The sequence below is a fragment of the Pleurodeles waltl genome, chromosome 6 (assembly GCF_031143425.1).
Source record: "Pleurodeles waltl isolate 20211129_DDA chromosome 6, aPleWal1.hap1.20221129, whole genome shotgun sequence".
In the NCBI taxonomy this organism is placed as follows: domain Eukaryota; kingdom Metazoa; phylum Chordata; class Amphibia; order Caudata; family Salamandridae; genus Pleurodeles; species Pleurodeles waltl.
Window position 1 is genome coordinate 919,859,929 of NC_090445.1, and position 26,109 is coordinate 919,886,037.

Below are 26,109 nucleotides of genomic sequence, written 5' to 3' on the forward strand. Positions count from 1 at the left end.
GGTGAGGTTTATCAATATTTGAAGTTCATAACAGCAGTGCAGGCATGTATGCGAGAAGGGCAATGTGTATTCTCCTTGTCTTCTCACGGTGGGGGAGAAGGTGAGGAGAGGAGGTACGGAGGGAGGGATGGAGGCTAGACTTTGGCATGGATCGATAGATTAATGTGTTGACGTGGAATGTCAGGGGGTTGAAGAGGTAAAGCACGCGTTACAGGGTACACTCCTTTCTGAGGAGACATAAGGTTCATATAGCCTGTCTTCAGGAAACACACATGACTGAGGAGGAAACACAAAACCTATCCAAGAAATGGTGGGGTCAGATGTGCTCCTCCTCCTTCTCCTCTTATGCAAGGAGTGTGACCATATAGGTGGCCCCTGGGGTCACATTTACCAAGTGTATAGTGAAGTGGATGTCGAAGGCAGATATGTACTTGTGGAGGGCACCTTGGATGGTTCGCCCAACGCTATCCTTAACACTTATGCACCAAACGCAGATGATCACTTCTTCTATCCCAGAATACCTGAGATCTTGGTGATGGGGTAGATGTGCCTATTGTGTGGGATGGCGATTATCACTGTACACTGAATGGGGGAAAGGATTGTCTCCCGCCAAAGTTGGGGACTAAACCGTTGATGGGTAATATAGGGTTATGGGATGGATGGAGGGAAATGCACCCAGAGAGCAGGGAGTACACCTGTCATTCAAAGACACATAAAACGTATAGTCTGCTAGATCGGTTTCTCCTGGGTGGATTGAACTGCTCACAGGTCCTGGATGTCACACACCTGGGTAGGTTTTTATCTGATCATGCACCAGTGTTGATGCAGTTGAAGTGGGGAGCCGATAATACTGGGTCAGTACATAGTTGGTGTATGCCTGCGGACCTTCTGACAGATGCGGGGTGTCGGGACAAGGTGGGGGAGGTTGATTTGGAACACAATGATCTCTAGGGGCAGGGAATGGGAGGCGTTGAAGGCTGTAGTGCACGGGGTATGCATAGACACTGCTTGTGGGGTACGCAGACAAATGTAGCAAGAACTCACAAGCTCGGAGGAGAAGTTGGCGGTTCGGCAGCACCGAATACCGACCACAAGAGTGGCTGAAAGGGAGGAACTCAGGTTGTAAAAGGTGGTTAACAATTGCTGTGATACACCGAGCAGGGTAACACTTAGGCACAGGGACGGGGATAAATCTGGCAAACTATTGGTGTGGATCCTAAAACGGGAAGTGGAGGTGCTCCCCATTGTGCACATAAGGAATGCTAGATGTGAGATAATTACTAATCTTAAGGATTTCCTTCAGGCGTTGGTGGAACCTTTGCAGACAGTATCAAGGGCTGGTGTGCCAATCCCAGAGGAAGGCTTGGGGGAGTTTCTGTGGTGGATGCGGCTCTCGCGGTTGGAATCAGAGAGTAGGGATGCTCTGGAGGCTGCGATTACTGTGGAGGAAGTGAGTGAGGCAGTGGGTGCATTGACGAAATCTAGGTCTCCGGGTGGTGATGGCTTTCTGGTCGAGATGTACCAAAAGTTCTACCCCCTCCTGCGGGAGAAGCTGCTGGCTGTGTTTGAGGAGGCTCGAGTGTGAGGCACATTGCCAGAAACCATGCGCCAGGGCATTGTGTGATTGATGATTAAGCCTGGAGGGGATCCTGGTGATCCTTCTTCCTATCTCCCACTTACTATGCTGAACAGTGATGTAAAGATACTGTTTAAGATTTTGGCTACTCGGCCTTGTGGGGTGATCCGGAGCTTGGTGCACGAAGATCAATGCAGCTTTATCCCTGGTCGCAGAACGACCTATAACTTGCGTCGCTTGGCACATGTCCTGCATGAAACCGAGGGTGAAGAGGACGAATTGGCATTAGTGTCATTTGACATGGAGAAGGCCTTTGACACAGTGAAGTGGGGCTACCTTCTGGGGGTGCTGCAGGGCATGGGGTTTGGTCCATGCTTTTGCGCATGGGACAGACTGTTGTATACCACACCCTCCGCACGTGTCCGGGTGGGAGGAGAGCTATCGGACTCCTGGGAGATCGGCAGGGGAACTAGGCAGGGATGCCTACTCTCACCGCTCCTCTTTGCGTTTTCTGTTGAGCCGCTGGCTACGGGAGGAACTGGGACCTTGAGGTATCCGGGTGGGGCAGACTACTCACATTGTTTCCTAAATGCAGATGATGCGTTGATGTATCTTTGGGAGCCCAGTGTCTCAGTGCCTTTGTTGCTCCAGCTGTTGGGGGCCTTTGGAGTTATGTCTGTTCTTAAGGTGAATAGGATAAAGTCACTCCTGTTTCCCTTGAGGTCACTTTACGGTGTGCCTCAGGAGGATTTGCTGAGGGTGGGACTCAGGTGGGAGATTGAGAGCTTATGGTATCTAGGCATTTGGGTCACTCACACTGCGGCGGCACACGAAAAACACAATGTAAAATTAGTGGTTACCGGCCTGGAGCATTCAGTCTCATTCTGGAACAGATTACCTCTTTCTGAAATGGGGAGGGCGGCTGTATCTAAGATGGTGTTCCTGCTGCGGTGTCTTTACATGGTTCAGAACTTCCGCCATCTAGATAGCTTGCTGATTTCATTGGTGTGGGCTGGGCGACATAGTAGATGTGGCATTACCTGAGTTGCAAAGGGATCTGGAGGGGGAAGGGCTGGCAATTCCCAATATTAGACATTATTATTATGCGGCCCATCTACAACACGCTGCAAAGTGCATGACTGAGTCAGACAATTGGGAGAAGAGACTGTTTGCAGGAATGTTGGGCGGACGGATGTTAGTGCATCAATTGATGTCGGATGGTCAGTCTGAATTAGCCGTCCCCTATTTGGTCAAAACCACTGCCTGGATTTGGGAACAGGCCATCAAGACTGTGCTACGACAGGCCCCGTTTGACAGAGAATTGAGGATATGGAACTTAGCACCTGTCAGGGACATGGACAGTCTGATGTCCATGGAGGGTTGGAGGCTGGGAGGATGTGACTTGGTAGGAGACTTATACCCCAATGGTGAGTTCATTTCCTTCTCTGATGCTCAGGATTCGTTCAGTGTGAGCCCCGGGCAGTTCTTGCAATATGCAAAAATGGAGAGTGTGGCTCGTGAGCTCTGGTCTTGTTTTCTGGTGGCCCCACAGGCCTCGGCGGTGCTGAATGGACTGATTAATTTGGGTGAGGGGACTCACATGATCACATGGTTCTACAAAGCCCTTCAGGATGATCAGCCGAGCATGATATGCGTGGCTCATAGGGCGTGGGAGCATAAACTGGGGGATCACATAGAGAAAGGTGACTGGGAAAAGACGTGGTCATTAGTGCGCACGGGGTCATGCAACAATAGGTTTAAACTGTTACAGTTCAATTTTGAACTTAGGACATACCTCACACCTAGCCGAATCAATAAGATTGATCCAGGACGAGGAACAGGGTGTCCCAAGTGTGGCCCTTTTTCTGCTTCCTTCCTGCACCTAGCTTGGTCCTGCAGAATGGTGCACAACTTTTGCCAGGAAGTGGTCGGGAGAGTTGAGGAGGTTACGGGATTGGGGCTGGAAGCAACGCAACTGGCATGCCTTTTAGGTGTAGTGCAGAGACCACGGGGCAGAAATATCCCATATAAGCTCACAAAGCTAGCTCTGCTATTGGCCACGTGTAGGGTGGCTATTGGCTGGATGAGTGCCCGGAATCCTTCAATCTCCTGCTGGATTCGAGATTTAATGGAATGGGGTGCGGCTGAGGAACAACACATGTGGCTGACATGTAGGGAGGAGGGGGCACTGACAGATGTAGTTGCTTGGGGTGTGCTATAGGAATAGTTCACTGGAGTGGAGGATTTAAGTTCTGCAGGAAGCACGGGTGATGAGGGATGTAGGAGTACACCTTGAATCAATTTGACAGGTGACGACCAACTATGGTGAGGTTATGTCTCTGTTCTTTACAAAACGTGTAATGGCTGGTTTCATGTGGATCCTCGTCAGGGAAGGGGGTGTTTAAGGGAAAATTCTGCCACAGTGGTTGCTATTGACCCTTGTTTTGGATTTATGTCAATGCTGTCCTCCGGTAATGTGACATAACGATACTGCCATATCTCGCATTGATAAGCACTGCACTGTATTCTTCTTGTTGCTTATGTTCTCCAAACTCAATAAAAACATAGTTATCAATTTTTTTAATCTGCAGACATTTCCAGTTAATTAAAAACAGTTATAAAATTGGACTGTATTCATGACAGTCCTAGAAAAAAAAACTTGATCGGTGACCTTGCTCATTAATGTGTTTAGACTGATATCAATGACGTGATACAGTACAGTATTAACCGTTTATCACTACCTTATTTTCCTAGAAAGATACTCAGTTTTTGTCTGACTCTCCACAGTGACTCCAGGAACCGAGAGACTACAAAGACAATAAGTTGTCTTATATCAGATTTCAAATTCTTAATGTCTTTCTATGCTCCCTAACACTCAATTTACAACACAGCGGTAGCTGGGCAGTAGAATATGGAATGCTCAAGCATTTCTCTGGACTCGCTGGAGGAGAGGCACTGTCACTTCACCACATCAGAATTACATGACTATTTAGCAGCAAAGGAGTGGAGCGGCAGCGTTGTGTAACAAAATTGCAGGAAGGGCCTCCTAGCCACCACAAGTTCGATCCCATCTAGGAAAGCTTCTTCCACAAAGTCGTCCTTTAGTGCAAGGAAAGCATTCATTAAAGTACCTATATCAGACTGCCCATATGTAATTGCCATTTTATATTGCCAAGAATTGGACCTAATGGTTAGCTTGGGGGTTACATTGGCCTCCCCGAAGTGGCCCATAGGCTCTCATTCCCAATCTTTTCGAGGGTCATTTTTACATATCTAATCCAGGGTATATTACATGGCCCTGAAATATGTAGTACTTCTACTAGACCCTAACTGTAGAAGCACAGTTTGGGACTGGCCCAGATTCTTCACCAATTTAAGATGGGTCTCACTCCTATCTTATCTGAGATTGATCTGAGCCCTAGATCTAGACTGAAGGGGAGCAAATATGTAGTAATAGGGACACCAGTCAATAGGTGTATAAAACGGTTCTTAACTGCCACTAGGGAAGGCACATTTATATGGTCCCACAGGTCTGCATCATAAAAAGCTGCTCCTAAGGCCTGGTGATTATAGATCTGAATTGACATGGAGATGGGATGAAATTGAGTCCCTCAATGCATTTTTGCTATTCCCCCAGTCAATTGATCCATTTTAAGCCTACTCTGAGCTATATGAGCATTCCATTCAAGCTGTTAGTATGTACCCTAAATAATCAATAGTATGCACTTGTTTAAATGGGATCCCTTTTAACGTAGAATTAGATCTGGTGGAATGGCAAGGATTAAGAATGTTATATTTGTTTTTTCCACCATTAAGCTCCAAACCCCTCTATTTGCAGAAACTTTCAAATCGATTTCATAATTTTTGAAGTCCCATAGGTGTTTAAGAGAGCAATAGCATACCATTTGCAAATAAGAGGGCGGGAACAGTAACATTTGCCAAGCCTGGTGCATCACTCTCTCATTGTTCCAGTGTGCTACTATGTCATTAATGTATAATGTGATTAATGTAGGGCTGAGGACACAACCCTGTCTTACCGCTCTTTTGACAAGGAATGGATTGGACAGTTCCCCCATTTGGCCGCATCTGACTTGCTCATAGTTGTTATCATGCACTCTAATAATGAAATCCAGTAGGTACTTGGGAACCCCTAATTTAACTAGTACCCGCCAAAGAGATGGTCTTGGTACTAAATCAAGTACAGGCTGCAGGTCTACGAATACCACATAGAGGTGGCCACCACCTAAGGAGACTGTTTCCCAAAATAACAGCTGGAGTCGGAACACCTGGTCTATGGTGTTGCTGCATTCACGAAAACTAGCTTGCAGAGGAGGTAATACCTCATTTAAGGTTAACCAATCTTGCAGCCTATGCAGGATTACCATGCTAAACAGCTTTTGAGAGCTATCTATGAGACTTATTGGTCTATAATTAATCAGAAGTGCTCTAGTACCCTGTGATGGGCCGGCGCGATGCAGCGCGTCCGTTTGTTCGACTGGTGCTGACGCTGCCAGGAATAACCCGGTTCTACTACCGTGGCCAGAGAATCCCGAAGGACTTCCGGCTTCAAAGGAGGAGCCGGGTGAATGGTGCGGGGGGATGAGAAGAGCCATAAAACGGCGGAATGTAGAGAAGAGGCGGTGGCGATGGTCTACGGAGGAGCGGCGCGGGAGGTTGGGACGGAGAAGGAAGTTGGAGTCCAGGAGGAGAGAGGTGGAAAGACGTGAAGGAAACAGCGGCCGCCCAGGAGGCGCAACGCGAGGATACCCGCCACGCTTCAGGAGAAGCGTGGCAGACTCAGGTGAGTCCTGGGACCATTTAAGGGGAACCAGGGTGGTTGGGAAAAGGGAAGAAGGGGAGTAGGAACCAAGGGGGAGTGGGGAGGTCGAGTGAGGGAGGAGCAGGAAGGCACTAACGTGAAAGAGGGAGAAGAAGGAGTGTACACCTACAAACTCAGAGCGAGAAACCTGAGGTTAGGAGACAGAACGCAGAAATACAGCCCACAAAGACAAGAAGGAGACAGAAAGCACAGAAGGGTAAAATAATGAAAGAAGGAAAGAGAGCAAGAGACCCCAAAGACAGAGAGAGACACAATAAAGTAGGAAGAGGCAGAGAGGAGACAAACTAAGAAAAGGACACTATACCAGAAAACCGAGACAGATAACCGAAGTCCGTAATCCACGACAGGAAAAAGGGTCAGCAGAAGAGAAGTAACGCAAATAAAGGGCAATAGAAAAAGAAAGAGAAAAGAAACGTCCTTCAGAAGGAAAAGAGCAGAGTAGGGAAAAGAAGAACAAGAAAAAATAAAAAGGACTTACCTCTATCCTATCTTGATTTTTCCCATATGCGCTTTTGGGAGCCCTGCATGAGAGGAAACACAAGAAGAGGTGAAAGCCCAGTTAAAGAATCCTGAAGAGGAAACAGCACGAGATAGACACTCATGTGCCACTACAGATGCTCCTAAAACTTAAATAAATCACATCTGCACTCACAAACAGCCGTTCTCTTCGTGTCGTCATTGACCTACGCCGGTCACAAGTGGTGTCAGAAGTGGGATCAGAATAAAGAACATCGACGACATGGAGGAGAAACCCACACTGGCAGATATGATAGCCGAGCGGGCCGAAGGGCAACGCCACCTCCAATTAGTCTGGGAGCAACAACTTAAGGAAGCCAAAGAGGAGCGAGAGGCATTGCAAACAGCACTGAAAAGTCAAGCCACCATAATGGCCAACAACCAGTTGGTCCATGAGACGGCCCTAGGAAAACTGACCGACACCATTGCACACACCAAAGTACATCCCAACGTACCTAGCAGTGTGCTTCAGAAGTACCAGGAACCAAAAGATCCCGATTCGTTTTTCACAAATTTCGAGAGGGTGACGAGTACTGCTAATTGGCCTGAGGATAAGTTGGGGCAATACATAGCCCCCTTGCTTACTGGGAAACTACAAGCCGCCTACCAGGCGGTTAAAACTGGAGGAACTATTCCCTATGTAGAGATGAAAAAGGCAGTCCTAGAACGCATAGGGTTGGATAGTGAAAGTTATAGGACGAAGTTCCGACAGACGAAGTGGCAACGTCAGGAGAATCCCCGCGCGTTATACTACCGGGTGCACCATGCAGGGGGGAAATGGTTACATCCTACGGAAACCACGAGAGAAGAGATGTTTGACACTATTATACTTGAACAATTTCTAGAGGCACTTCCACCCAGCACACGGAACTGGGTCCGTCAACACCCAGGGTTAACCAACCAGAACGCTATAGACCTTGCCTGTGCATATCATCGGGCCCCGGATTTCTGCGGTATCTCCCCCAAACATCCAACCCCGTCCCCTTCACGGCCAGGGCTAGCGAGGCCTACACACCCTCAAACCATGACCGTACATAACTCCGATCGGGGCCTCCCAACCGCCCCCGTGGTTCTGAGTCATCCGGCCACAGGGCCCCAGTGTTACCATTGCTCTGAATGGGGACACATTGCCCGTAATTGTCCGCTAAAGAAAGACCCGGAGGAACCAATGGAGATCGGCATGATGAAAGGACGAGTATTGTGGTCGGGTGGTAAGAGACCCAAGTATACTCTAGAGGTCTACCTGAATGGTTTGGAAAGAACAGCTCTAGTGGATTCTGGATGTAGCCAAAGCGTAATTCGACAGGACTTGGTGCTACCCGAACAACGAACCCCTCAAACCCAGGTTCTGATATCCTGCGTCCATGGAGATCAACGGCTTTATCCAATTGGTATGGTCCATCTCAATTGGAGAGGGGAGGATGAGACAATCGCTGTGGGGGTAATACCACAGCTGGGCGAGGATATTATCCTCGGTACGGATTATGTGAACTTTACCTCTCTCCTAGCAAAGGCCGGTCAAGAGCATATAAACAATGCATGGTGGGAAGAGGCACCCTTTGGAGCCAGCGAGATAAAAGTAAAAAACCCCAGAAGCGAACTCAGCTGAAAACAGAAGAAAGTGCAACGACGGGAGCATCAGCAATCCCGTGCCCCCGGGGTCATAGGACCCACTCTACCTAACGCCCCGGTAATGACAATCGTTGGGGATTTCAGACAAGCTCAACATGAAGACCCCACCTTGAAAAATGCCTGGCACCAAGCATTGCAACCGGACGGGCAATCGGTAGGTCCCAAATTCACTATAAAAAACAATTCATTATATAGATGTAACCCCAACTCCAAGGAAAGGGCGTCTCAATTGGTAGTACCCCAAACACATAGACAACAGGTCCTGCACTTACCACATGGGGATAATGGAGAAGGACACTTGGGGAGAGAAAAAACGGAGGCAGCGATCTTAAGGCGGTTCTATTGGCCGGGGGTGTTTGGGGATATTAGGAAACTTTGTTCTGAGTGCCCAAAGTGTTAACTCATGAATCCATCCCCTCATTGACCAGCCCCCCTACAACCACTTCCTGTTATCGAGGCCCCTTTCTCTAGGGTCGGGCTAGACATTGTAGGACCCCTGACTCCTTCTGTAAAAGGGCGTCAATATCTCCTTGTGTTGGTTGACTACGAGACCTGGTATCCCTAGGCCATTCCTATCTCAAGTATGCATACGAAAACACTTGCACAGGCCATGATCGAGTTCTTTTCCCGTGTAGGGTTTCCAAAGGAAATTCTCACAGACCAGGGAACTCCGTTTATGTCACGACTTATGGCCGAAGTATGTCGATCCCTAGGGGTCAAACAAATAAGAACCTCAGTATATCACCCCCAAACAGACGGATTAGTGGAACGATATAACCAAACCATCAAAACATTACTCCACAAAAGCATTTCAGAAGCAGGGAAGGACTGGGAAAAGAAACTACCTTTGGTCCTTTATGCCAATCAAACACATGTCCAGGCTTCCACAGGTCATAGCCCTTTTGGGTTGCTATTTGGGAGACAGCCCCGTACCCTCCTCAAAATGTTGGCAGAACAGTGGGAGAAGTCAGAGGAAGAGGTCAAGGACATTCTAACGTATACCAGAGAACTACAGGGAAAACCTTCATACCGTATGGGACGAAGCCCATACCGCATTAAGAGAGGCCCAAAGTAACCAAAAGAGAATATACAATGCCAAAAGCTCACATCATAGTTTGAGTGTGGGAGACAAAGTGCTGGTATTGCTGCCCAGTTGTGAAAATAAATTATTAGCCCAATGGCAAGGACCCTACGAGGTTCTAGAGCAGGTCAATCCTACCACGTATAGACTCGCAATCCATCAGGGTACCGGCCGGAAACAAATATACCATATTAACATGTTAAAGAAATGGCACGAACCCTTAGATGACCACCCCGCCTTTTATATCACAAAAGAACCGGAAGAAGACATTCCCCTTCACCCCCTCCCTACTTGTTCACAGAAGGAGGGTCTTACCCCTCAAATAAACCCCGCCCTTTCAGAAACTAACCGTATTCAAATTAACACCCTAGTCATGAAGAATATAGACGTGTTCTCAAAGACATCGGGATGAACATCCCTAACGCAACATTCGATTCGTACCAATACCAACACGGTATCTCGACAACATCCTTATCGTGTCCCAGAGGCAAAAAAACTACTTATAGAGCAAGAAGTAGCATCTATGTTAGAAGCAGGTATCATAGAACCATCTCCCAGCCCTTGGTGTTCCCCAGTGGTATTAGTGCAAAAACCCGATGGGAGCACCAGATTCTGTGTTGACTTTAGATGGGCAACGCCATTTCACACTTTGACTCCTACCCAATGCCTCGTATAGACGATCTCTTAGATAGACTAGGCCAACCCTGCTTTATGTCCACCCTAGATTTAACAAAAGGATATTGGCAAATCCTGTTACGTCCAGAAGATAAAGAAAAAAACGCGTTTGCCACTCCCTCTGGTCTTTATCACTTCACAGTTCTTTTATTCGAACTCCATGGAGCCCCTGACACCTTTCAAAGACTCATAGATAAAATACTTAGACCCTATCACCAGTATGCGGCTCCCTATCAGGATGACATAGTGGTTTACAGCTTGACCTGGAAAGACCATTTAGAGCACCTAGAAAATAACATACAGGCATTAAGAGAAGCCAACCTCACAGCTAATCCAGAGAAATGTAAATTGGGCCACACAGTAATTAAATATTTGGGATATGTCCTAGGGGAGGGACAAGTGAGACCCCAAGTTGAAAAAATCCAGGCCATCACCCACATACCCCCTCCACGCACCAAGAAGGACGTACGGGCATTTCTGGGACTTGTAGGATACTACCGTCGACCCAATTCTCCACTATAGCCGGACCCCTTACAGATTTACTATGGAAAACATTCCCTAATAAGTTACACCCCATTTCTGCTGTAGAACTAAAGAGTTTTGAGACGTTAAAAAATGTCCTAACATCTGGACCAGTGTTATGTTGTCCTGACTTCAATAAGCCATTTGTGGTTCAGACCGACGCCTCCGACATGAGACTAGCGGCCGTTCTATCACAAGAACAAGAGGATGGGGCCCTACATCCCGTCGTTTACATTAGTCGTAAACTCCTTCCTCGGGAACAACACTACCCCACCTTGGAAAAGGAATGTCTGGCTATCAAGTGGGCAGTGGACTCCCTGTGATATTATTTAGCGGAACAAACATTTACTTTGTTGACTGACCATGCAACTCTAACCTGGCTTGCCCAAAACAAAGACACCAATGCTCGTGTACTCAGGTGGTTTCTCTCACTCCAGCCTTTTTCGTTCCAAATACGTCATTCTCCAGGCAAACTCATGATGAATGCCGATTACTTGTCCCGTCACCCTACCTCGGAGCGCCTCTATCAGCCGCTCGCAATGGGGAGTGTATGTGATGGGCCGGCGCAATGCGGCCCATCTGTTTTTTCGACTGGTGCTGACGCTGCCGGGAATAACCCGGTTCTACTACCATGGCCAGCGAATCCCAGAGGACTTCCGGCTTCAAAGAAGGAGCCGGGTGAATGGTGTGGGGGGAGGACAAGAGCCAAAAAAACGGCGGAATGTAGAGAAGAGGCGGCGGCGACAGTCTACGGAGGAGCGGCGCTGGAGGTCGGACGGAGAAGGAAGTTGAAGTCCAGGAGGAGAGAGGTGGAAAGACGTGAAGGAAACAGCAGCCGCCCAGGAGGCGCAACGCGAGGATACCCGCCACGCTTCAGGAGAAGCGTGGCAGACTCAGGTGCGTCCTGGGACCATTTAAGGGGAACCAGGGTGGTTGGGTAAAGGGAAGAAGGGGAGTAGGAACCAAGGGGGAGTGGAGAGGTCGAGTGAGGGAGGAGCTGGAAGGCACTAACGTGAAAGAGGAAGAAGAAGGAGTGTACACCTACAAACCCAGAGCGAGAAACCTGAGGGCAGGAAACAGAACACAGAAATACGGCCCACAAAGACAAGAAGGAGACAGAAAACGCAGAAGGGTAAAATAATAAAGGAAGGAAAGAGAGAAAGAGACCCCAAAGACAGAGAGAGACACAATAAAGTAGGAAGAGGCAGAGAGGAGACAAACCAAGAAAAGGAAACCGAGACAGAGAACCGAAGTCCGTAATCCACGACAGGAAAAAGGGTCAGCAGAAGAGAAGTAATGCAAATAAAGGGCAATAGAAAAAGAAAGAGAAAAGAAACATCCTTCAGAAGGAAAGAGAAGGAAAAGAGCAGAGTAGGGAAAAGAAGAACAAGAAAAAATAAAAAAGACTCACCTATATCCTATCTTGTTTTTTTCCCACATGCGCTTCCTGGGAGCCCTGCATGAGAGGAAACCCAATAAGAGGTGAAAGCCCAGTTGACGAATCCCGAAGAGGAAACAGCACGAGAAAGACACTCAGATGCCACTACAGATGTTCCTAAAACTTAAACAAATCACATCTGCACTCACAAACAGCCGTTCTCTTCGTGTCGGCATTGACCTACGCCAGTCACAAACCCTTTTTAAAATAGTGACTATTTCTCCACCAGCGCAAGTCGAGGGAATAGGTGCCCCTTTCATAATAGCGTTAAAGATCAATGTGAACTAAGTACTCCAAATATCTAATTCATTTAAGAATAGGTCCCCAGAAATCTTGTCTAGCCCTAGAGCTTTACTGGGGAAATTTTCTAAATGGCCTTACTTATTTCCAAAAGATGATATATGGGAGCCATCTGGATGCCCCCTAGGTTCTCTAGAAACCCCACACTGGGTCAGTCATCCCTAATAATTTGGCACTATGATACTGCCTTAGTACCAGTGGCCCAACCTGATCACTATGGGAGTCCCTTTGTTCTTCTGGCTGGGAGTACATGCTACAGAAGTGGGCAATCCAGTCCGCCATCTCTACTTCTAGTGGACACAATATTCCAAAATGAACAATGGTCCTCATCCTTAGCAGCAGCCAAAAGCCTTCCAATCTCACTCGTTCCCAACCTCTTTTTGCCTGAATGATAGTGTTTTTATAACCACCGGGTAACTTGAATTTGAGATCTAATATGCTGCTTTATAGCATCAGCGATTACTACTCTGGCACCTTACATTGTTTATTGTACCAAGAGGGGGAAACTCTTTCTCCCTACTACCCACTTAGTCTCCAAAAATAAGTGGTTCGTTATTCTTAGGAACATCAGAGTATGTGTATCACACACCTTGTCCAGTGTGTCCTGTTGGTCCATTGACAGATCCAGCAATAGCATACACCCAATACCATCAGCCACCAACTTGTATATCTCCCCAACTGACTCCTTACATTGTATCATAACACTCTATTTAAATCTGTGCCAATTGTTAGTCATTCTAAGCCTCTTGTCAAATGGCCCATCACAGCTGTTGCAACTAGAATGAACTATTGACCCAAGAGTGACCCAAGAGTGAGAACAATATCATTGTAATCACTCTCTTGCCGGGGTATTACGGTCATATCAGTTAAGTAGGGCCACAACCTTACATCAAGGTATATGTAGTCTGTTAGGCTATTACTGTGTATGGGGCTGAATGTGTGATTTCCATCTCTGTCAGAAATTGCTCCAACATTGCGTGCTCTTATACCCTGGCTGAGGGTGAATGCGTTTAATTGGAATGCCAAGGGAGACCATTTCTTGATGGGAGGGATTGTTAGTCCCGGAATTGACCATATATTATCTTCCTCAATTGTGAGGGCCTCACCATTAGAATCCAGTGGTTCACAGCTGAAGCCCCCCTGTGCCCACAATTGTTTATTTCCCCAACAGGTAATGGAGTCATCTGGGCATTCAATATTTCCATAACCAAAGACTCTGTTTTGTGTCCTAGTTGTGAGAGAACAGGGCTGATTGCAGAGGCCCTCTAACTTTTTGCCCCAATTTTCCACTTTTTGCTGGTGTTTTCCTGACTCTGATGGCGCCCTGGATACTGCTAACCAGACCCAGGGCCTGTGCTCTGTATAAAATCAGTATGCAAATTAGGCTAATTATAATTGGCTAAGACAACCTACCTATAAGTCCCTAGTATGTGGTAGGGAATGTAGGTTTAGGGACCCCAGCATAGGTAGTGCACCCATAGGTGCACCGCTGAGGTGCCCATTGTCATTTTAAGGGCAGGCCTGCCTTGCTGGCTGCTTTTAAATTAAAGTTATATGCAAATTCGACTTTGGAATTAAAAGTAGTTCCAAAGTCTTAAACTACCTTATTTTTACATATAAGTCAACCCTAAGGTGTGCCCTATGTGCCCGTAGGGCTGGGTGCCATGTAACTATAAGCAGGGACCATATAAAAATTGTTTTATAAGGCCTGGTGAGGTGAAACAGCCACATTTGTTTTTCCCTCATTGTAGTGAATGGCCTCCATAGGCTAGAATGGGGAGACTTTATTTTAATTTTTAAAGTCCCCTTAAGTAACAGATATCAAGAGTTTGGTATCAAATTAATTGTTATAATAAATCCCACAACTTCCAGTTGTGGGATTTAATATAACTTGTTCAGGTAAAGAGTTTTAAACTTTACCTGAAAAGTTGCCAACTTCAGTACTGCAGTGTTTTTGCTGCTGTGCTCTGATTGGCCAGCCTCTGGCAGCCTGGCCAAGCTGCCTTGATGAGGTGTGAAGTGGCCTGGCTTCACACAAAGAGATGCGCCTGTGGGAGGAGATCTCCCCTCAGCAGATGGTGAGGCAGGAAGGGGGAGGGCTGCCAAACTGGTCTTCAAAGGCAGAGAAGGACATTTGGAGCAACCCAGCAACACCCTCATATCCTGCAAACTCAGACAATTAGGTGCCCCCTTGATTAGATTAGGAGAGGGCTGGAGAGGGGTGTGTTTAGGATTTTTAGCCACACCAGTGGGTGGGCTCAGCCAGATTTAACCTCCAAAAATCACTTTCAGCCATGATGGATTTTTGAGGAATGTTGCTCCCTGGGATTGATTTTTGCCACATTTCCCAGGAAGTGGTCATCACAGGGGGAAGGACCCTGCCCCTGATTGGAGAACCAGGATCCCCCTATTTTTCACCCAGGAGCAGGGATAAAACTGGCAGACCTGCACCCACACCTCAGTTCCCTACCAGATCCCTACCGGGAAGAACTACAGAAGAAGAAGGACTGCCCTGCTGGACCCCTTGTCTGCACCCGGACCCTGCACTCTGAAGGACTGCACCAGCTGCACACTTGGGCTTCAACACAAGAAGGACTTTGCCTGGCTTCAACTGGTTCAAGGAGGGACTCCCTGTTTGCTACAGGTGAAAAAATGCTAACCAGAGTCCCCTTCACCAACTCCTGAAGAAACCAACCAGCTGACCACTGTCCAGTGGCCAAAAAGGAGTTTGCGCCAGGTGCATTCTGGGAGTTGTAGTCCACACCCCCAAGGATCATCACAGAGCTTCTGGAACCTCAGGGTGAACTGTGGACCCCAAAATATCCTTAAAGGAACATCTGGAAGAAGATCCAGAAGTTTGGTGAAGTTTGGAGAACTTTTGAAAAAAAGCTCCATAGAGGGACCGACCCGCCGCGGCAACTTTAGCCGGCTTGCCTCAACCGCGACCTGGCCTGACTTGCAGCTTCGTCCCGGTGAGGAAAATCGCCAAAAAAGAGACTGAGTCCGAACGTAGGAAGTTGACCGGGACCTCCCAGCCAGCCTATCCGAGGAGGGCTCCAAGGACGTCGGATCAAGATCCAGGTTTGCCCCTGTCGAAGGATTTTCACCTTGAAAAAATGACTAAGTCTGAAGGTAAAAATCTCCACCGACGGCTCCCGCGACTCATATCCGGAGAAGAGTTCCAGGAGTTCGGATTGGACTGGCAGGTTCGTCCTGCTGAAGAAAATCTTCAGAAAAACGACTACGTCCGAAAGTAAACTTTTGACCGGGGCCTCCCGCAGGCTGTAGCCGAGCCGGGCTCCATCGCGGTCGGCCTTAAACTTTGACTTTGCCCCGGTCGAGGTGTGACCAGATGACCAGATTGGCGCTTTTTGTTTCTAGGCGCTAGAAAACATTAATTCTAATAAAAATTCATATCTCCGTTTCCCCTTATCTGATTTTATTCGTTTTTGTGTCATTTTAAAGATAAAAATATAATCTATTTTTTTTAATTGGTTTTGGATTTTTAAACTGTTTCCTGTGTTTTATTTAATTACAGTTTTGTGATATTTGAATGCTTTACACTCTGTCTCCTAAGTTAAGCCTTGTCGCTCGTTACCAAGCTACCAAGGGTAGAGCTGGGTTTAATTTACTGAGACCTAACTGGACCTAAGTGCAGGTTAGTGGCCTATTGCTAAGTGTAGGTACTTACCTGCCCTTACCAATACCCCATTTTCCAACACTAGTGGTCTACAATACACATTATATATGTTATAGACTACATTTGAAGGCAAGATAAGGCTAATACACAGTATATTGGGGGAGGGGGACATCTTGATCTCCTTAATTACACAACTGAAGGTTGTTTGGACCCAGACTGTTAACTCCCCAGAAGGCCTGCCCTTCCTAATGGTAACAGCTTCCGGGCTGAAATTTAGAAAGCCTGTACAATCAAAGAAAGAGACAAATGTCATGTTATCAATACATTGACACCATTCTGGCCAGGTTAGTTCAGAGAAAAGCCCAGCTTGTATCATGATAGTAACTTGGTGGTGGTGCCTGCATTAATAGTTACAGATACTCCATCATTAACTGAGGGGAAGAAGAACCTTTGTTCTCTGTTGCTTCAGGTGACAAGGGAAGGATGAAACCATTCCTTTTATTTTTAGGCACTATGTTATAGCAGAATCAACACTAGACTTTACTGGTAGCACTTGGTTGGATGGTTCACAATGGACAATTTGACCGGCCCCAAAAGAAGTTGAACTACTGACCTCCTTGGGCACGGTTGGTGGGAGATTAATGTTAGGGGTCCCTAGTTTGGTTAATCCTTGATTAATGGCAACTTCACGCCTGTTCATAGGTCTCTGAAGCCATTTAGTATGGGCATACAGTATTCTATGGTCACAGTGGGAGCAGTTAGCCTGTTGCCCCCTTCCACAGCCCCTTTAATTAGCACCAATAGTGCTAACCCCAATTGTTAGAACTGAAAGCCTTAGGGTGATCACCCCTAACTTTTTGCCTGCCTCCCTCCACTTTTTGGACACTGTTTTTTCTGGTTTTAGGACTCTGCGCACTTTACCACTACTTCCTCTCCCTTCAAACATGGTGACATTGGTTCACACCCAGTTGGCTTATTTAATCTACTTATAAGTCCCCAGTAAAGTGCACTACATGTGCCAGGGCCTGTAGATTAAATGGTATTAGTGGGCCTTTAGCACTGATTGTGCCACCCACACACGTAGTCCCTAAACCATGCTTCAGGCATGCCATTGCCAGGCCTGTATGTGCAGTTACACTGCCACTTCGACTTGGCATTTAAATGTACTTGCCAAGCCTTAAACTCCCCTTTTTTACATATAAGTCAACCCTAAGGTATGCCCTATTTAACCCATAGGGCAGGGTGATGTGTAGGCAAAAGGCAGGACACATACCTGTGTAGTTTACATGTCCTGGTAGTGTAAAACTCCTACAATTGTTTTTATACTGCTGTGAGGCCTGCTCCTTTCATAGGCTAACATTAGGGTTACCCTCATATATTGTTTGAGTGGTAACTTCTGATCTAAAAGGAGTACGAAGGTCATATTTAGTACGGCCAGAATGGTAATACAAAATCCTGCTGACTGGTGAAGTTGGATTTGATATGACTATTTTTGAAATGCCACTTTTTCTCTGCACTTAAATCCTTCTGTAACTTACAGTCCACGTCTGGCTAGGCTCAGTGACAGCTCCCTTGTGCATTCACTCAGACACACCCCAAACACAGGATACTCAGCCTCACTTGCATACATCTGCATTTTGAATGGGTCTTCCTGGGCTGGGAGGGTGGAGGGTTTGACACTTGCATGTCAAAGAACAGTAGCCTGCTCTCACACAAAGTACTACCACACCGCCTACTGGGACCCTGGCAGACAGGATTGAACTGAAAGGGTACCTTGTGCACTTCTAAGCCACCCTCGGAAGTCTTCCCCACTTCAAAGGCACATTTGGGTATTTAAACCAGGCCTCTGCCCCCCTACCAACTCAGACACTTCCTGGAGAAGAGAACCAGAACCTACATCCTGCCAAGAAGACCTGCCTGGCTGGTCAAAGGACTCACCTGTCTGCTTTCTATGAAGGACTGCTGCCTTGCTGTTGCCCTGCTGCCTTGCTGCTCTCTGGCTGGGGTGAGAAGTGCTCTCCAAGGGCTTGCCTCCTGTTCCCTGAAGTCTCAGGACCAAAAAGACTTCATCTTTACAAGAAGGACTCCTTGTGTGGCGAAATTCAATGCACAATATGCTAGAAATGACGCACAGCCTGCACCGCATTGAACATTTCACCGCACGCCGAGCCGGAACGATGCAGCGCGACTTCGTAACGAGAAGATCAACGCAGTGCCAGCGTAGCGACTGGAAATTCGACGCATGACCTCACCGGATCGACACACAGCCGAGTGGGAACGACGCAGCCGACTTCCAGAGAGGAATCGGCGCAGTGCCTGCTGTGCAGTAGAAAATTTGACGCAACACCTACCGGATCGACGCAGCTCCTGTGTCTTCGTCCTGCCAGCACCGTAAATCCACGCATCATCCCCGGGGCATCTGAAAACCCCGCAACCCGAAGAGGATCCACGACCGACCGCCGGAAATCGACGCACAGCCATCCCTGCATGAAAACACAACGACGCATCGCATGTGCAGCCAAAGAAATCGACGCACACCCCTTTGCTTCCACGCATCACCTCCTCTGCAGTTCTTTGCGGAACCCAGGTACTTTGTGCTTGAAAGAGACTTTGTTTTGCTTTTAAAAGATTTAAGACACATTATATCACTTTACAGTGATATTTCAACATATACTTATTGCATTTTAATCATTTTGCCCTGCATCTTATCAGATAAATATTATGGCCCTCATTCTGACCTTGGCGGGCGGCGGAGGCCGCCCGCCAAAGTCCCGCCGTCAGATTACCGTTCCGTGGTCGAAAGACCGCGGCGGTAATTCTGACTTTCCCGCTGGGCTGGCGGGCGGTCGCCTTCAGACCGCCCGCCAGCCCAGCGGGAAAGAGGCTTCCACGATGAAGCCGGCTCGGAATCGAGCCGGCGGAGTGGAAGCTGTGCAACGGGTGCAGTTGCACCCGTCGCGTATTTCACTGTCTGCGCAGCAGACAGTGAAATACTTGTAGGGGCCCTCTTACGGGGCCCCTGCAATGCCCATGCCAGTGGCATGGGCACTGCAGGGGCCCCCAGGGGCCCCGCGACCCCCCCTACCGCCATCCGGATCCCGGCGGTCCGACCGCCGGGATCTGGATGGCGGTAGGGGGGGTCGGAATCCCCGCGGCGGTGCAGCAAGCTGCACCGCCGCGGAGGATTCAATGGGGCGGCGGTACACTGGCGGGACCCCGCCAGTGGTGCCGGTCCGACCGCGGCTTTACCGCCGCGGTCGGAATCCCCATTGGAGCACCGCCGGCCTGTCGGCGGTGCTCCCGCGGTCCTCCGCCCTGGCGGTCAAAGACCGCCAGGGTCAGAATGACCACCTATATATTTTTCTAAACACTGAGTGGTGTATTTTTGTGTTATTGCATGATTTATTGCACAAATACTTCACACATTGCCTTCTAAGTTAAGCCTGACTGCTCAGTGCCAAGCTACCAGAGGGTGGGCACAGGATAATTTGGATTGTGTGTGACTTACCCTGACTAGAGTGAGTGTCCTTGCTTGGAGGGGGTTGACCTAACTGCCAACCAAAGACCCCATTTCTAACACCCATTTTACTGATATTTGAGGAAGCAGCTTGGTTGACATTACTGAGTCAGTCCACACCTTCTAGAGCGTGATAAAGATTTAAGGCTGGAACTTTAAAAACATCTGCATTGCACAAAGGAATCGGGTTTACACAATCTGACACTGGTGGGTCACAAACCTTTAGTGGCTGTAGTTTTAGGGCCATCTGGGACTGGAGGCATGGTTTATATAAAAAACCTATATGCAATAAATCAATATTACTCCTGACTGCTGGTTTGCTCATATGTCCAAAGAGCAAGCTCTGCACCAGTAAAGGAGATTTAAAGTTGACAATGACACAATCACGACCTCTATCCAACAGCCCAGCTCAATCCAACTAACCCTATGAGTTAATAGAACATTTCTTGCAGAAGCAAAGGGAAATCCCTGTGCCATCTGAGCCAGTCCAGAGTTTTATTAAAAAGTTCTTCATGGTTTTCCTCTGACCCATGCATAAAGGAAGAATTTGGGTTAGAATCACCATGTAAGGGCAAGAGTCCGGAGGAAGGTTCACTACAGGTTGGCTGAGATTTCGACAGGATTCATTAGCCCCATAATTTTTCAAGGTAGGGTCTTTAAGGGAGTTTGACCCCTTGGGGTGGTGGAAAGTTTCACCTGGTGAAAGGAGGGGAGGTAAAGATTGCAAGTTTGAGCATTTCAGCTCCATATTCTGGATGGTAGAGTCAGGACAGTGACTGTTTGATAAGGCCCTCATAGATGTCATGGGCTCTAGTGTGCTTGAGGAATTAACTTGGCCAATCTCCTGGCCCTCTGTTGCCTTGGAAGCTGAATGTAAAGCTGGATGCAATCCTTCATTATTTGCGATATCTTAGGAGCTAAGGTGTTTGAGTACAGGTACTATGTCCTCAGTAGACAACAATGCCAGCTGCGTCTGAGTAGAAGAAAACAAGGGGAGCAGGTTTGACAGGCACCCTCTACAAATTTATTTTGGGCTGCCCGCTTATGTTGTATACCATTTACAGATGGCTGAGGGCTTTCAATTACAGTAGGCACAGTATCAAAAGCAGACCTGCTGCTTACAAAAGGAGAAGCAGTTGGTCATTCTTTGGCATATCGATTGTTGAGGAGGCTATGTTTGTACCCTCAGCTGTGCCTGAATTGAGGAAAAGTTTCCTTTCCATTATCTCGATTTCGATACTAATAACCCCATAACACTCTGTATCATCCTATCAATTGAAGTGAATTTTACAAAGGGAGAAGAAGTGGGGTGACCTCCGACAGCTTTCCTCTTGCCTATTATTGCAGCCAATCACATAGCAACAGAAGATTAAAAGGAGAAAAAAATGAAGAGGACCTTAAAAAATGAAGGCAAAAGAGGGATGGCCCAGCCTTCTCTGGGCTCTGACCGGCATGGAAGGGCCTGCCCTTCGCCCGGGCTTTGCCCGGGCATGGCTCGCATGCATCCTGCACAGCGAGAGAGTCTTGATGTTATAAGCACATTTTTGGCTCCTCCCCCTTGCCTCAGCTGTCGCCTCTGTCGCAATGGATTTCAGGACGTGGCATTCCCAGAAATTAGCAGAAAGTCCCATGCAGCAGGGAGAGTGTCAGCGCTTTAATCACTTTGGAGGCTCCTCCCCCTTGCCTCAGCTGTTGAAGTGCCTCCTGTTGTGACGAAAAGTCCCCACAAAAGAGCCGCAAGTACACCAGAATTGCCCTACTGGGTGAGCTTCAGGAACATAATTAAATCCACATAATAAAGTCCTGAGGCCTTGAACCCTGCTGCATGTGCTGTTGGTGGCACATCTCCAATAATCGAGGAGTTGCAATGCATTGTTGTAAAAGTGTGAAGGGTGTGGTGGTAAAAGTGTGCAGGGGGCTGTTTTAATGGTGGGTGGAGAAGAGAGACAGTGAAGAGGGTGAATGAAAAAGTGGAGAATGTTGGCTGGCAAGAGACCTTGTAATGCTCCCGGAGCCTTGTTTAAAGTTTGGGAAGGGTCATGTAAAGGGACATGGCCACAATTCATGCTTTTCTGAAATTGATTTTACCTTCTAAATTTCCCATTGGGGTAGAATAGGTTTTGTGTGCCACCATTCCTGGGTGCAGAAAACCTGCACTTTTGTAATTGTGTGAAACAGATTTCCTCTTGAGAATTCCACTCCACACAGTTCCCAATCAGGGCCCATGCCCTTTAAGGGCATTTTGTAGGTGAGCTGGGTCGGTTGAGAGTGCAATACCATAAGGCATGGGAAGCAATGAAAAAAAAATAATCCATCAGTAAATGGCTTTTGGGTGGCCTCAGTGGTTGAATTGGGGGGGCCAGTGCAAGGGTGTTGAGTAGGCACGTCAGCCTAAAGTGCACCACTGCAGGGAGAAGCATAAACATTGCCATATAATAGTAGGTATGGTGCTGTTCACCATATTTTAGTGGTGCTGTTCTTCTCTCTCCTTTTCATGCAACACAGTGTACCTTTGGTTGCTTCAATGTGTTGCGTGAAAAAATAGTAAATGTGCCCCTTAATCTCCTTACACATTTTGCAGCACCTTTTCCTATACTCTGTGTGATATGATTTTAAAATAATTACTTGTATATTAAGAGTGCTTTCAGTCACAGACAGGGACCTCGTAGTGTCACTGTCTGGTTACACACACAGACACTTGGAGTGACCCCATGAACCAATTTAGCTTTCATAGCGTTAAAGAATGCCCTCCCCACCGATTATTTTGGCATCTGTTTTTTTATTTAAGGTGTGCTTTATATTTTGTATGTATTAGCTTGACGGTGAAAGGTTGACATAATAGTAGCAGAATATTTTCTTCATTTTTTTTAAGCCACTCTGGCCCCGCTAAAGGCCTGTGTGGGTCCTGAAAGCTGCAGGCTGAGACACAAGATTGGAGGGGGGGGTTCCAAAGCCCTTGTGGCTTTATAGGCATTGCACACCTGCTACACACATTTAAAAATCAGCAACAAACCAGATGATGTGTGGATTTTCCATAGGCTTAGAAGAATTCAAAGAACATCTGAATTCTTGTTGGGATCCATGTCTGTGCCCCAGCAAGGAGACAGATACCGTTTGTACTTTTTCGTAGCCTACTAAAAAAAAACATCTTGTGCTTCTTTGCTGTGGTACAGCACTTTGTTACTGTGCCCCAGAAATGCACTACATATTATGGATATATTCTTAGGATAGGAAAATATCCTTACAGTGTTTGGTTCCTTGCTGGATGTTAGAAATGTAGGGCCAGATGTAGAAAGGCTTTAACGCGTCGCAAACAGCGAAAATCGCTGTTTGCGAGGCGCAAAACCCACATCGCGATGCCCATTCCCATTTTGCGAGTCAGTAACCTGGTTACCGACTCACAAAATGGGACTGCGAGTCGCAAATAGGAAGGGGTGTTCCCCTTCCTATTTGCGAGTCGCAGCGCGATGTAGGATTGCTTTGTGACCGCGAACGCAGTCGCAAAGCAATCGCAGTTACCACCAGTGTCACACTGGTGATAACCCATTCGCAAAAGGGAAGGGGTCCCCATGGGACCCCTTCCCCTTTGTGAATGGCCTTGAAAACATTTTTTCAGAGCAGGCAGTGGTCCTATGGACCACTGCCTGCTCTGAAAAAATGAAACTGACATGTTTCATTTTTTTCATTTTGTAATGCATCTCGTTTTCCTTTAAGGAAAACAGGCTGCATTACAAAAAAAAAAAAAAAAAACTGCTTTATTTAAAAGCAGTCACAGACCTGGAGGTCTGCTGTCTCCAGCAGGCCACCATCCCTGTGAGTGCTGCGACTCGCAAGCGGGTCGCAAATTGCGACCTACCTCATTAATATTAATGAGGTGGGCCTTTACGACCCCATTGCGACTCGCAGATGGTGCCAGGGACACCATCCTGCATCCTGCATTGCGACTCGCAAATTGCGAGTCCCTCAGACTCGCAATTTGCAAGTTGCAATGCAGGATTTTCCTACATCTGGCCCGTATTCCTGTACCTCAGCAAAGAGGCGAATACTGTTTGAATTATTCTTAGGCTAAATGAATACCCTGTCAGTGCCTGGCTCTTAGCGGGTACAGGCACACAGCTCCTTTATTTCATAATGCTTCCTCTGAACAGAGAAGCATTTTGAAATGAAGCATTTGTGCGAAATTGAATCAGGAAGTGTAGATTGGAAAGGGAAGGGCTGAGAAAATTTTATTCAGTCCTCTTCCAAATCCCACCTCCTGGGTCATTTCTTCTGTTGGTGTGAGAGGGAGACTGGTAGAAGGGAGTGTGCGAGGAGCTAGATTGATCTTCCATCCCTCTCTCCCACCTTCCTCCCACTCAACAACACAAAAGATGGACTGAGCTGTTGGGCATTGTTAGGAAAGGACAGTGACAGCTGCCCTTAACCCTGCCCACCAGTTGAATTTTTGGATGATTACGATGTGCCAAGGTCCATGTGGTATATGTGTGATGTCATATATATATATATATATAAATATATATATATACATATATATATGTTTTAAAATTAGGGCACTGTTATGAGAAGATGAATGGGGTAAATCGATACGGAAAGGGGATGCTATACTTATGTAGAATTCTCACGTTTTGCCATTTTTAGCTCCTTTAAAAATGCATTATTTCTCAAATTACTAACACTCTTGTTTCATGCCTTGATGAACAACTACATGCCCATCTTCTACAGCCAGCTATTCAGGAAAGGCTTTAAATTCAACAGCTCCTATTTTAAAAAAATGACGTTCAGGGGTGCCCCCCTTTTGTCTTGAATACAAAACGTTAGCACACTAGTTTTCTCATTAGAACTCGGTGGTAAAGCTGCAGTTCATTAGTACCGAGCTAACTGACAGGCAGCTGCTGGTTTTGAAAGTACATTTCAATCTACATGTCAGAACATTTTCATGAAACAGTTGAGGAAGATATTTGAGAACTACTAGAAAATGTGTCCTCATTTTTGCTTTCTAGAGCACTAACCATCATTTCTAGGATAAACAACACCCTTCAATTTGTTAATTTCTAAGGGAAACATTTTCAATTTTAAAGCTTTGATTCCATCAAGATTGCTTTATGTACGCTACAATTTTGTCATAAAGTCAGAATGTTAGCGCTTTAGTTGTTTATAAGAACATTGTCAGAAGATGCAAAAGAGCACTGGAAAATCAATTCATAATCTGCTGCTACTGCTGTTGGAAGTACATTTTAATCAGAATATCAGATTTTATTTTCACACAGCTGAGGACAATAATGTGAATTTATATAAAATGTGCTCTCATTTTAGCTTCTAGAGCACCTTCTATAACCTCTATTAGAAAATCATGAGCAAACACATTTTTCTCTCAAACATGGTTCATCAAATCTCAGCAGAGGATCTACATTTGTCAGAGTAAAATTACATTAGAACATGCCACAATTCCTAAACTTAGTATGGTACCATCTACAAATGATTAATATTTGTGACTCTGTTATAATCCTTTACACGTTCTACTTTTTGACACCATCTTAACCCCTTCGCTGCCAGGCCTTTTCCCCCTCAGGTGCCAGGCCTTTTTTTAGTTATTTGGGGCAGTTCGCACTTAGGCCCTTATAACTTTTTCTTCACATAAGCTATCCACGCCAAATTTGCGTCCTTTTTTTCCAACATCCTAGGCATTCTAGAGGTACCCAGAGTTTGTCAGGTTCCCCTGACGGAGACCAAGAAATTGGCCAAAATACAGCGAAAAATTCATTTTTTTTTTTAAAAGTGAAGAAAGGGCTGCAGAAGAAGGCTTGTGGTTTTTTTCCCTGAAAATGGCATCCACCAAGGGTTTGCGGTGCTAAAATCACCAGCTTCCCAGCCTTCAGGAACAGGCAGACTTGAACTAGAAAACACAATTTGTCAACACAATTTGGGCATTTTACTGGGACATACCCCATTTTTATGATTTGTTGTGCTTTCAGTCTCCTTCCAGTGACAGAAATGGGTGTGAAACCAATCCTGGATCCCAGAAAGCTAAACATTTCTGAAAAGTAGACAACATTCTGAATTCAGCAATGGGTAATTTGTGTAGATCCTACAAGGGTTTCCTACAGAAAATAACAACTGAAATAAAAAAATATTGAAATTGAGGTAAAAAAACAGCCATTTTTCTCTACGTTTTTGAAAGCAATATACCGTTACATCTGCTGGACCCTGTTGCGGGGATACATAGGGCTTGTAGGTTCATCAAGAACCCTAGGTACATAGAGCCAATAAATGAGCTGCACCTTGCAGTGGGTTTTCATTCTATACCCGGAATACAGCAATTCATTTGCTGAAATATAAAGAGTGAAAATCAGGTATCAAGAAAACCTTTGTATT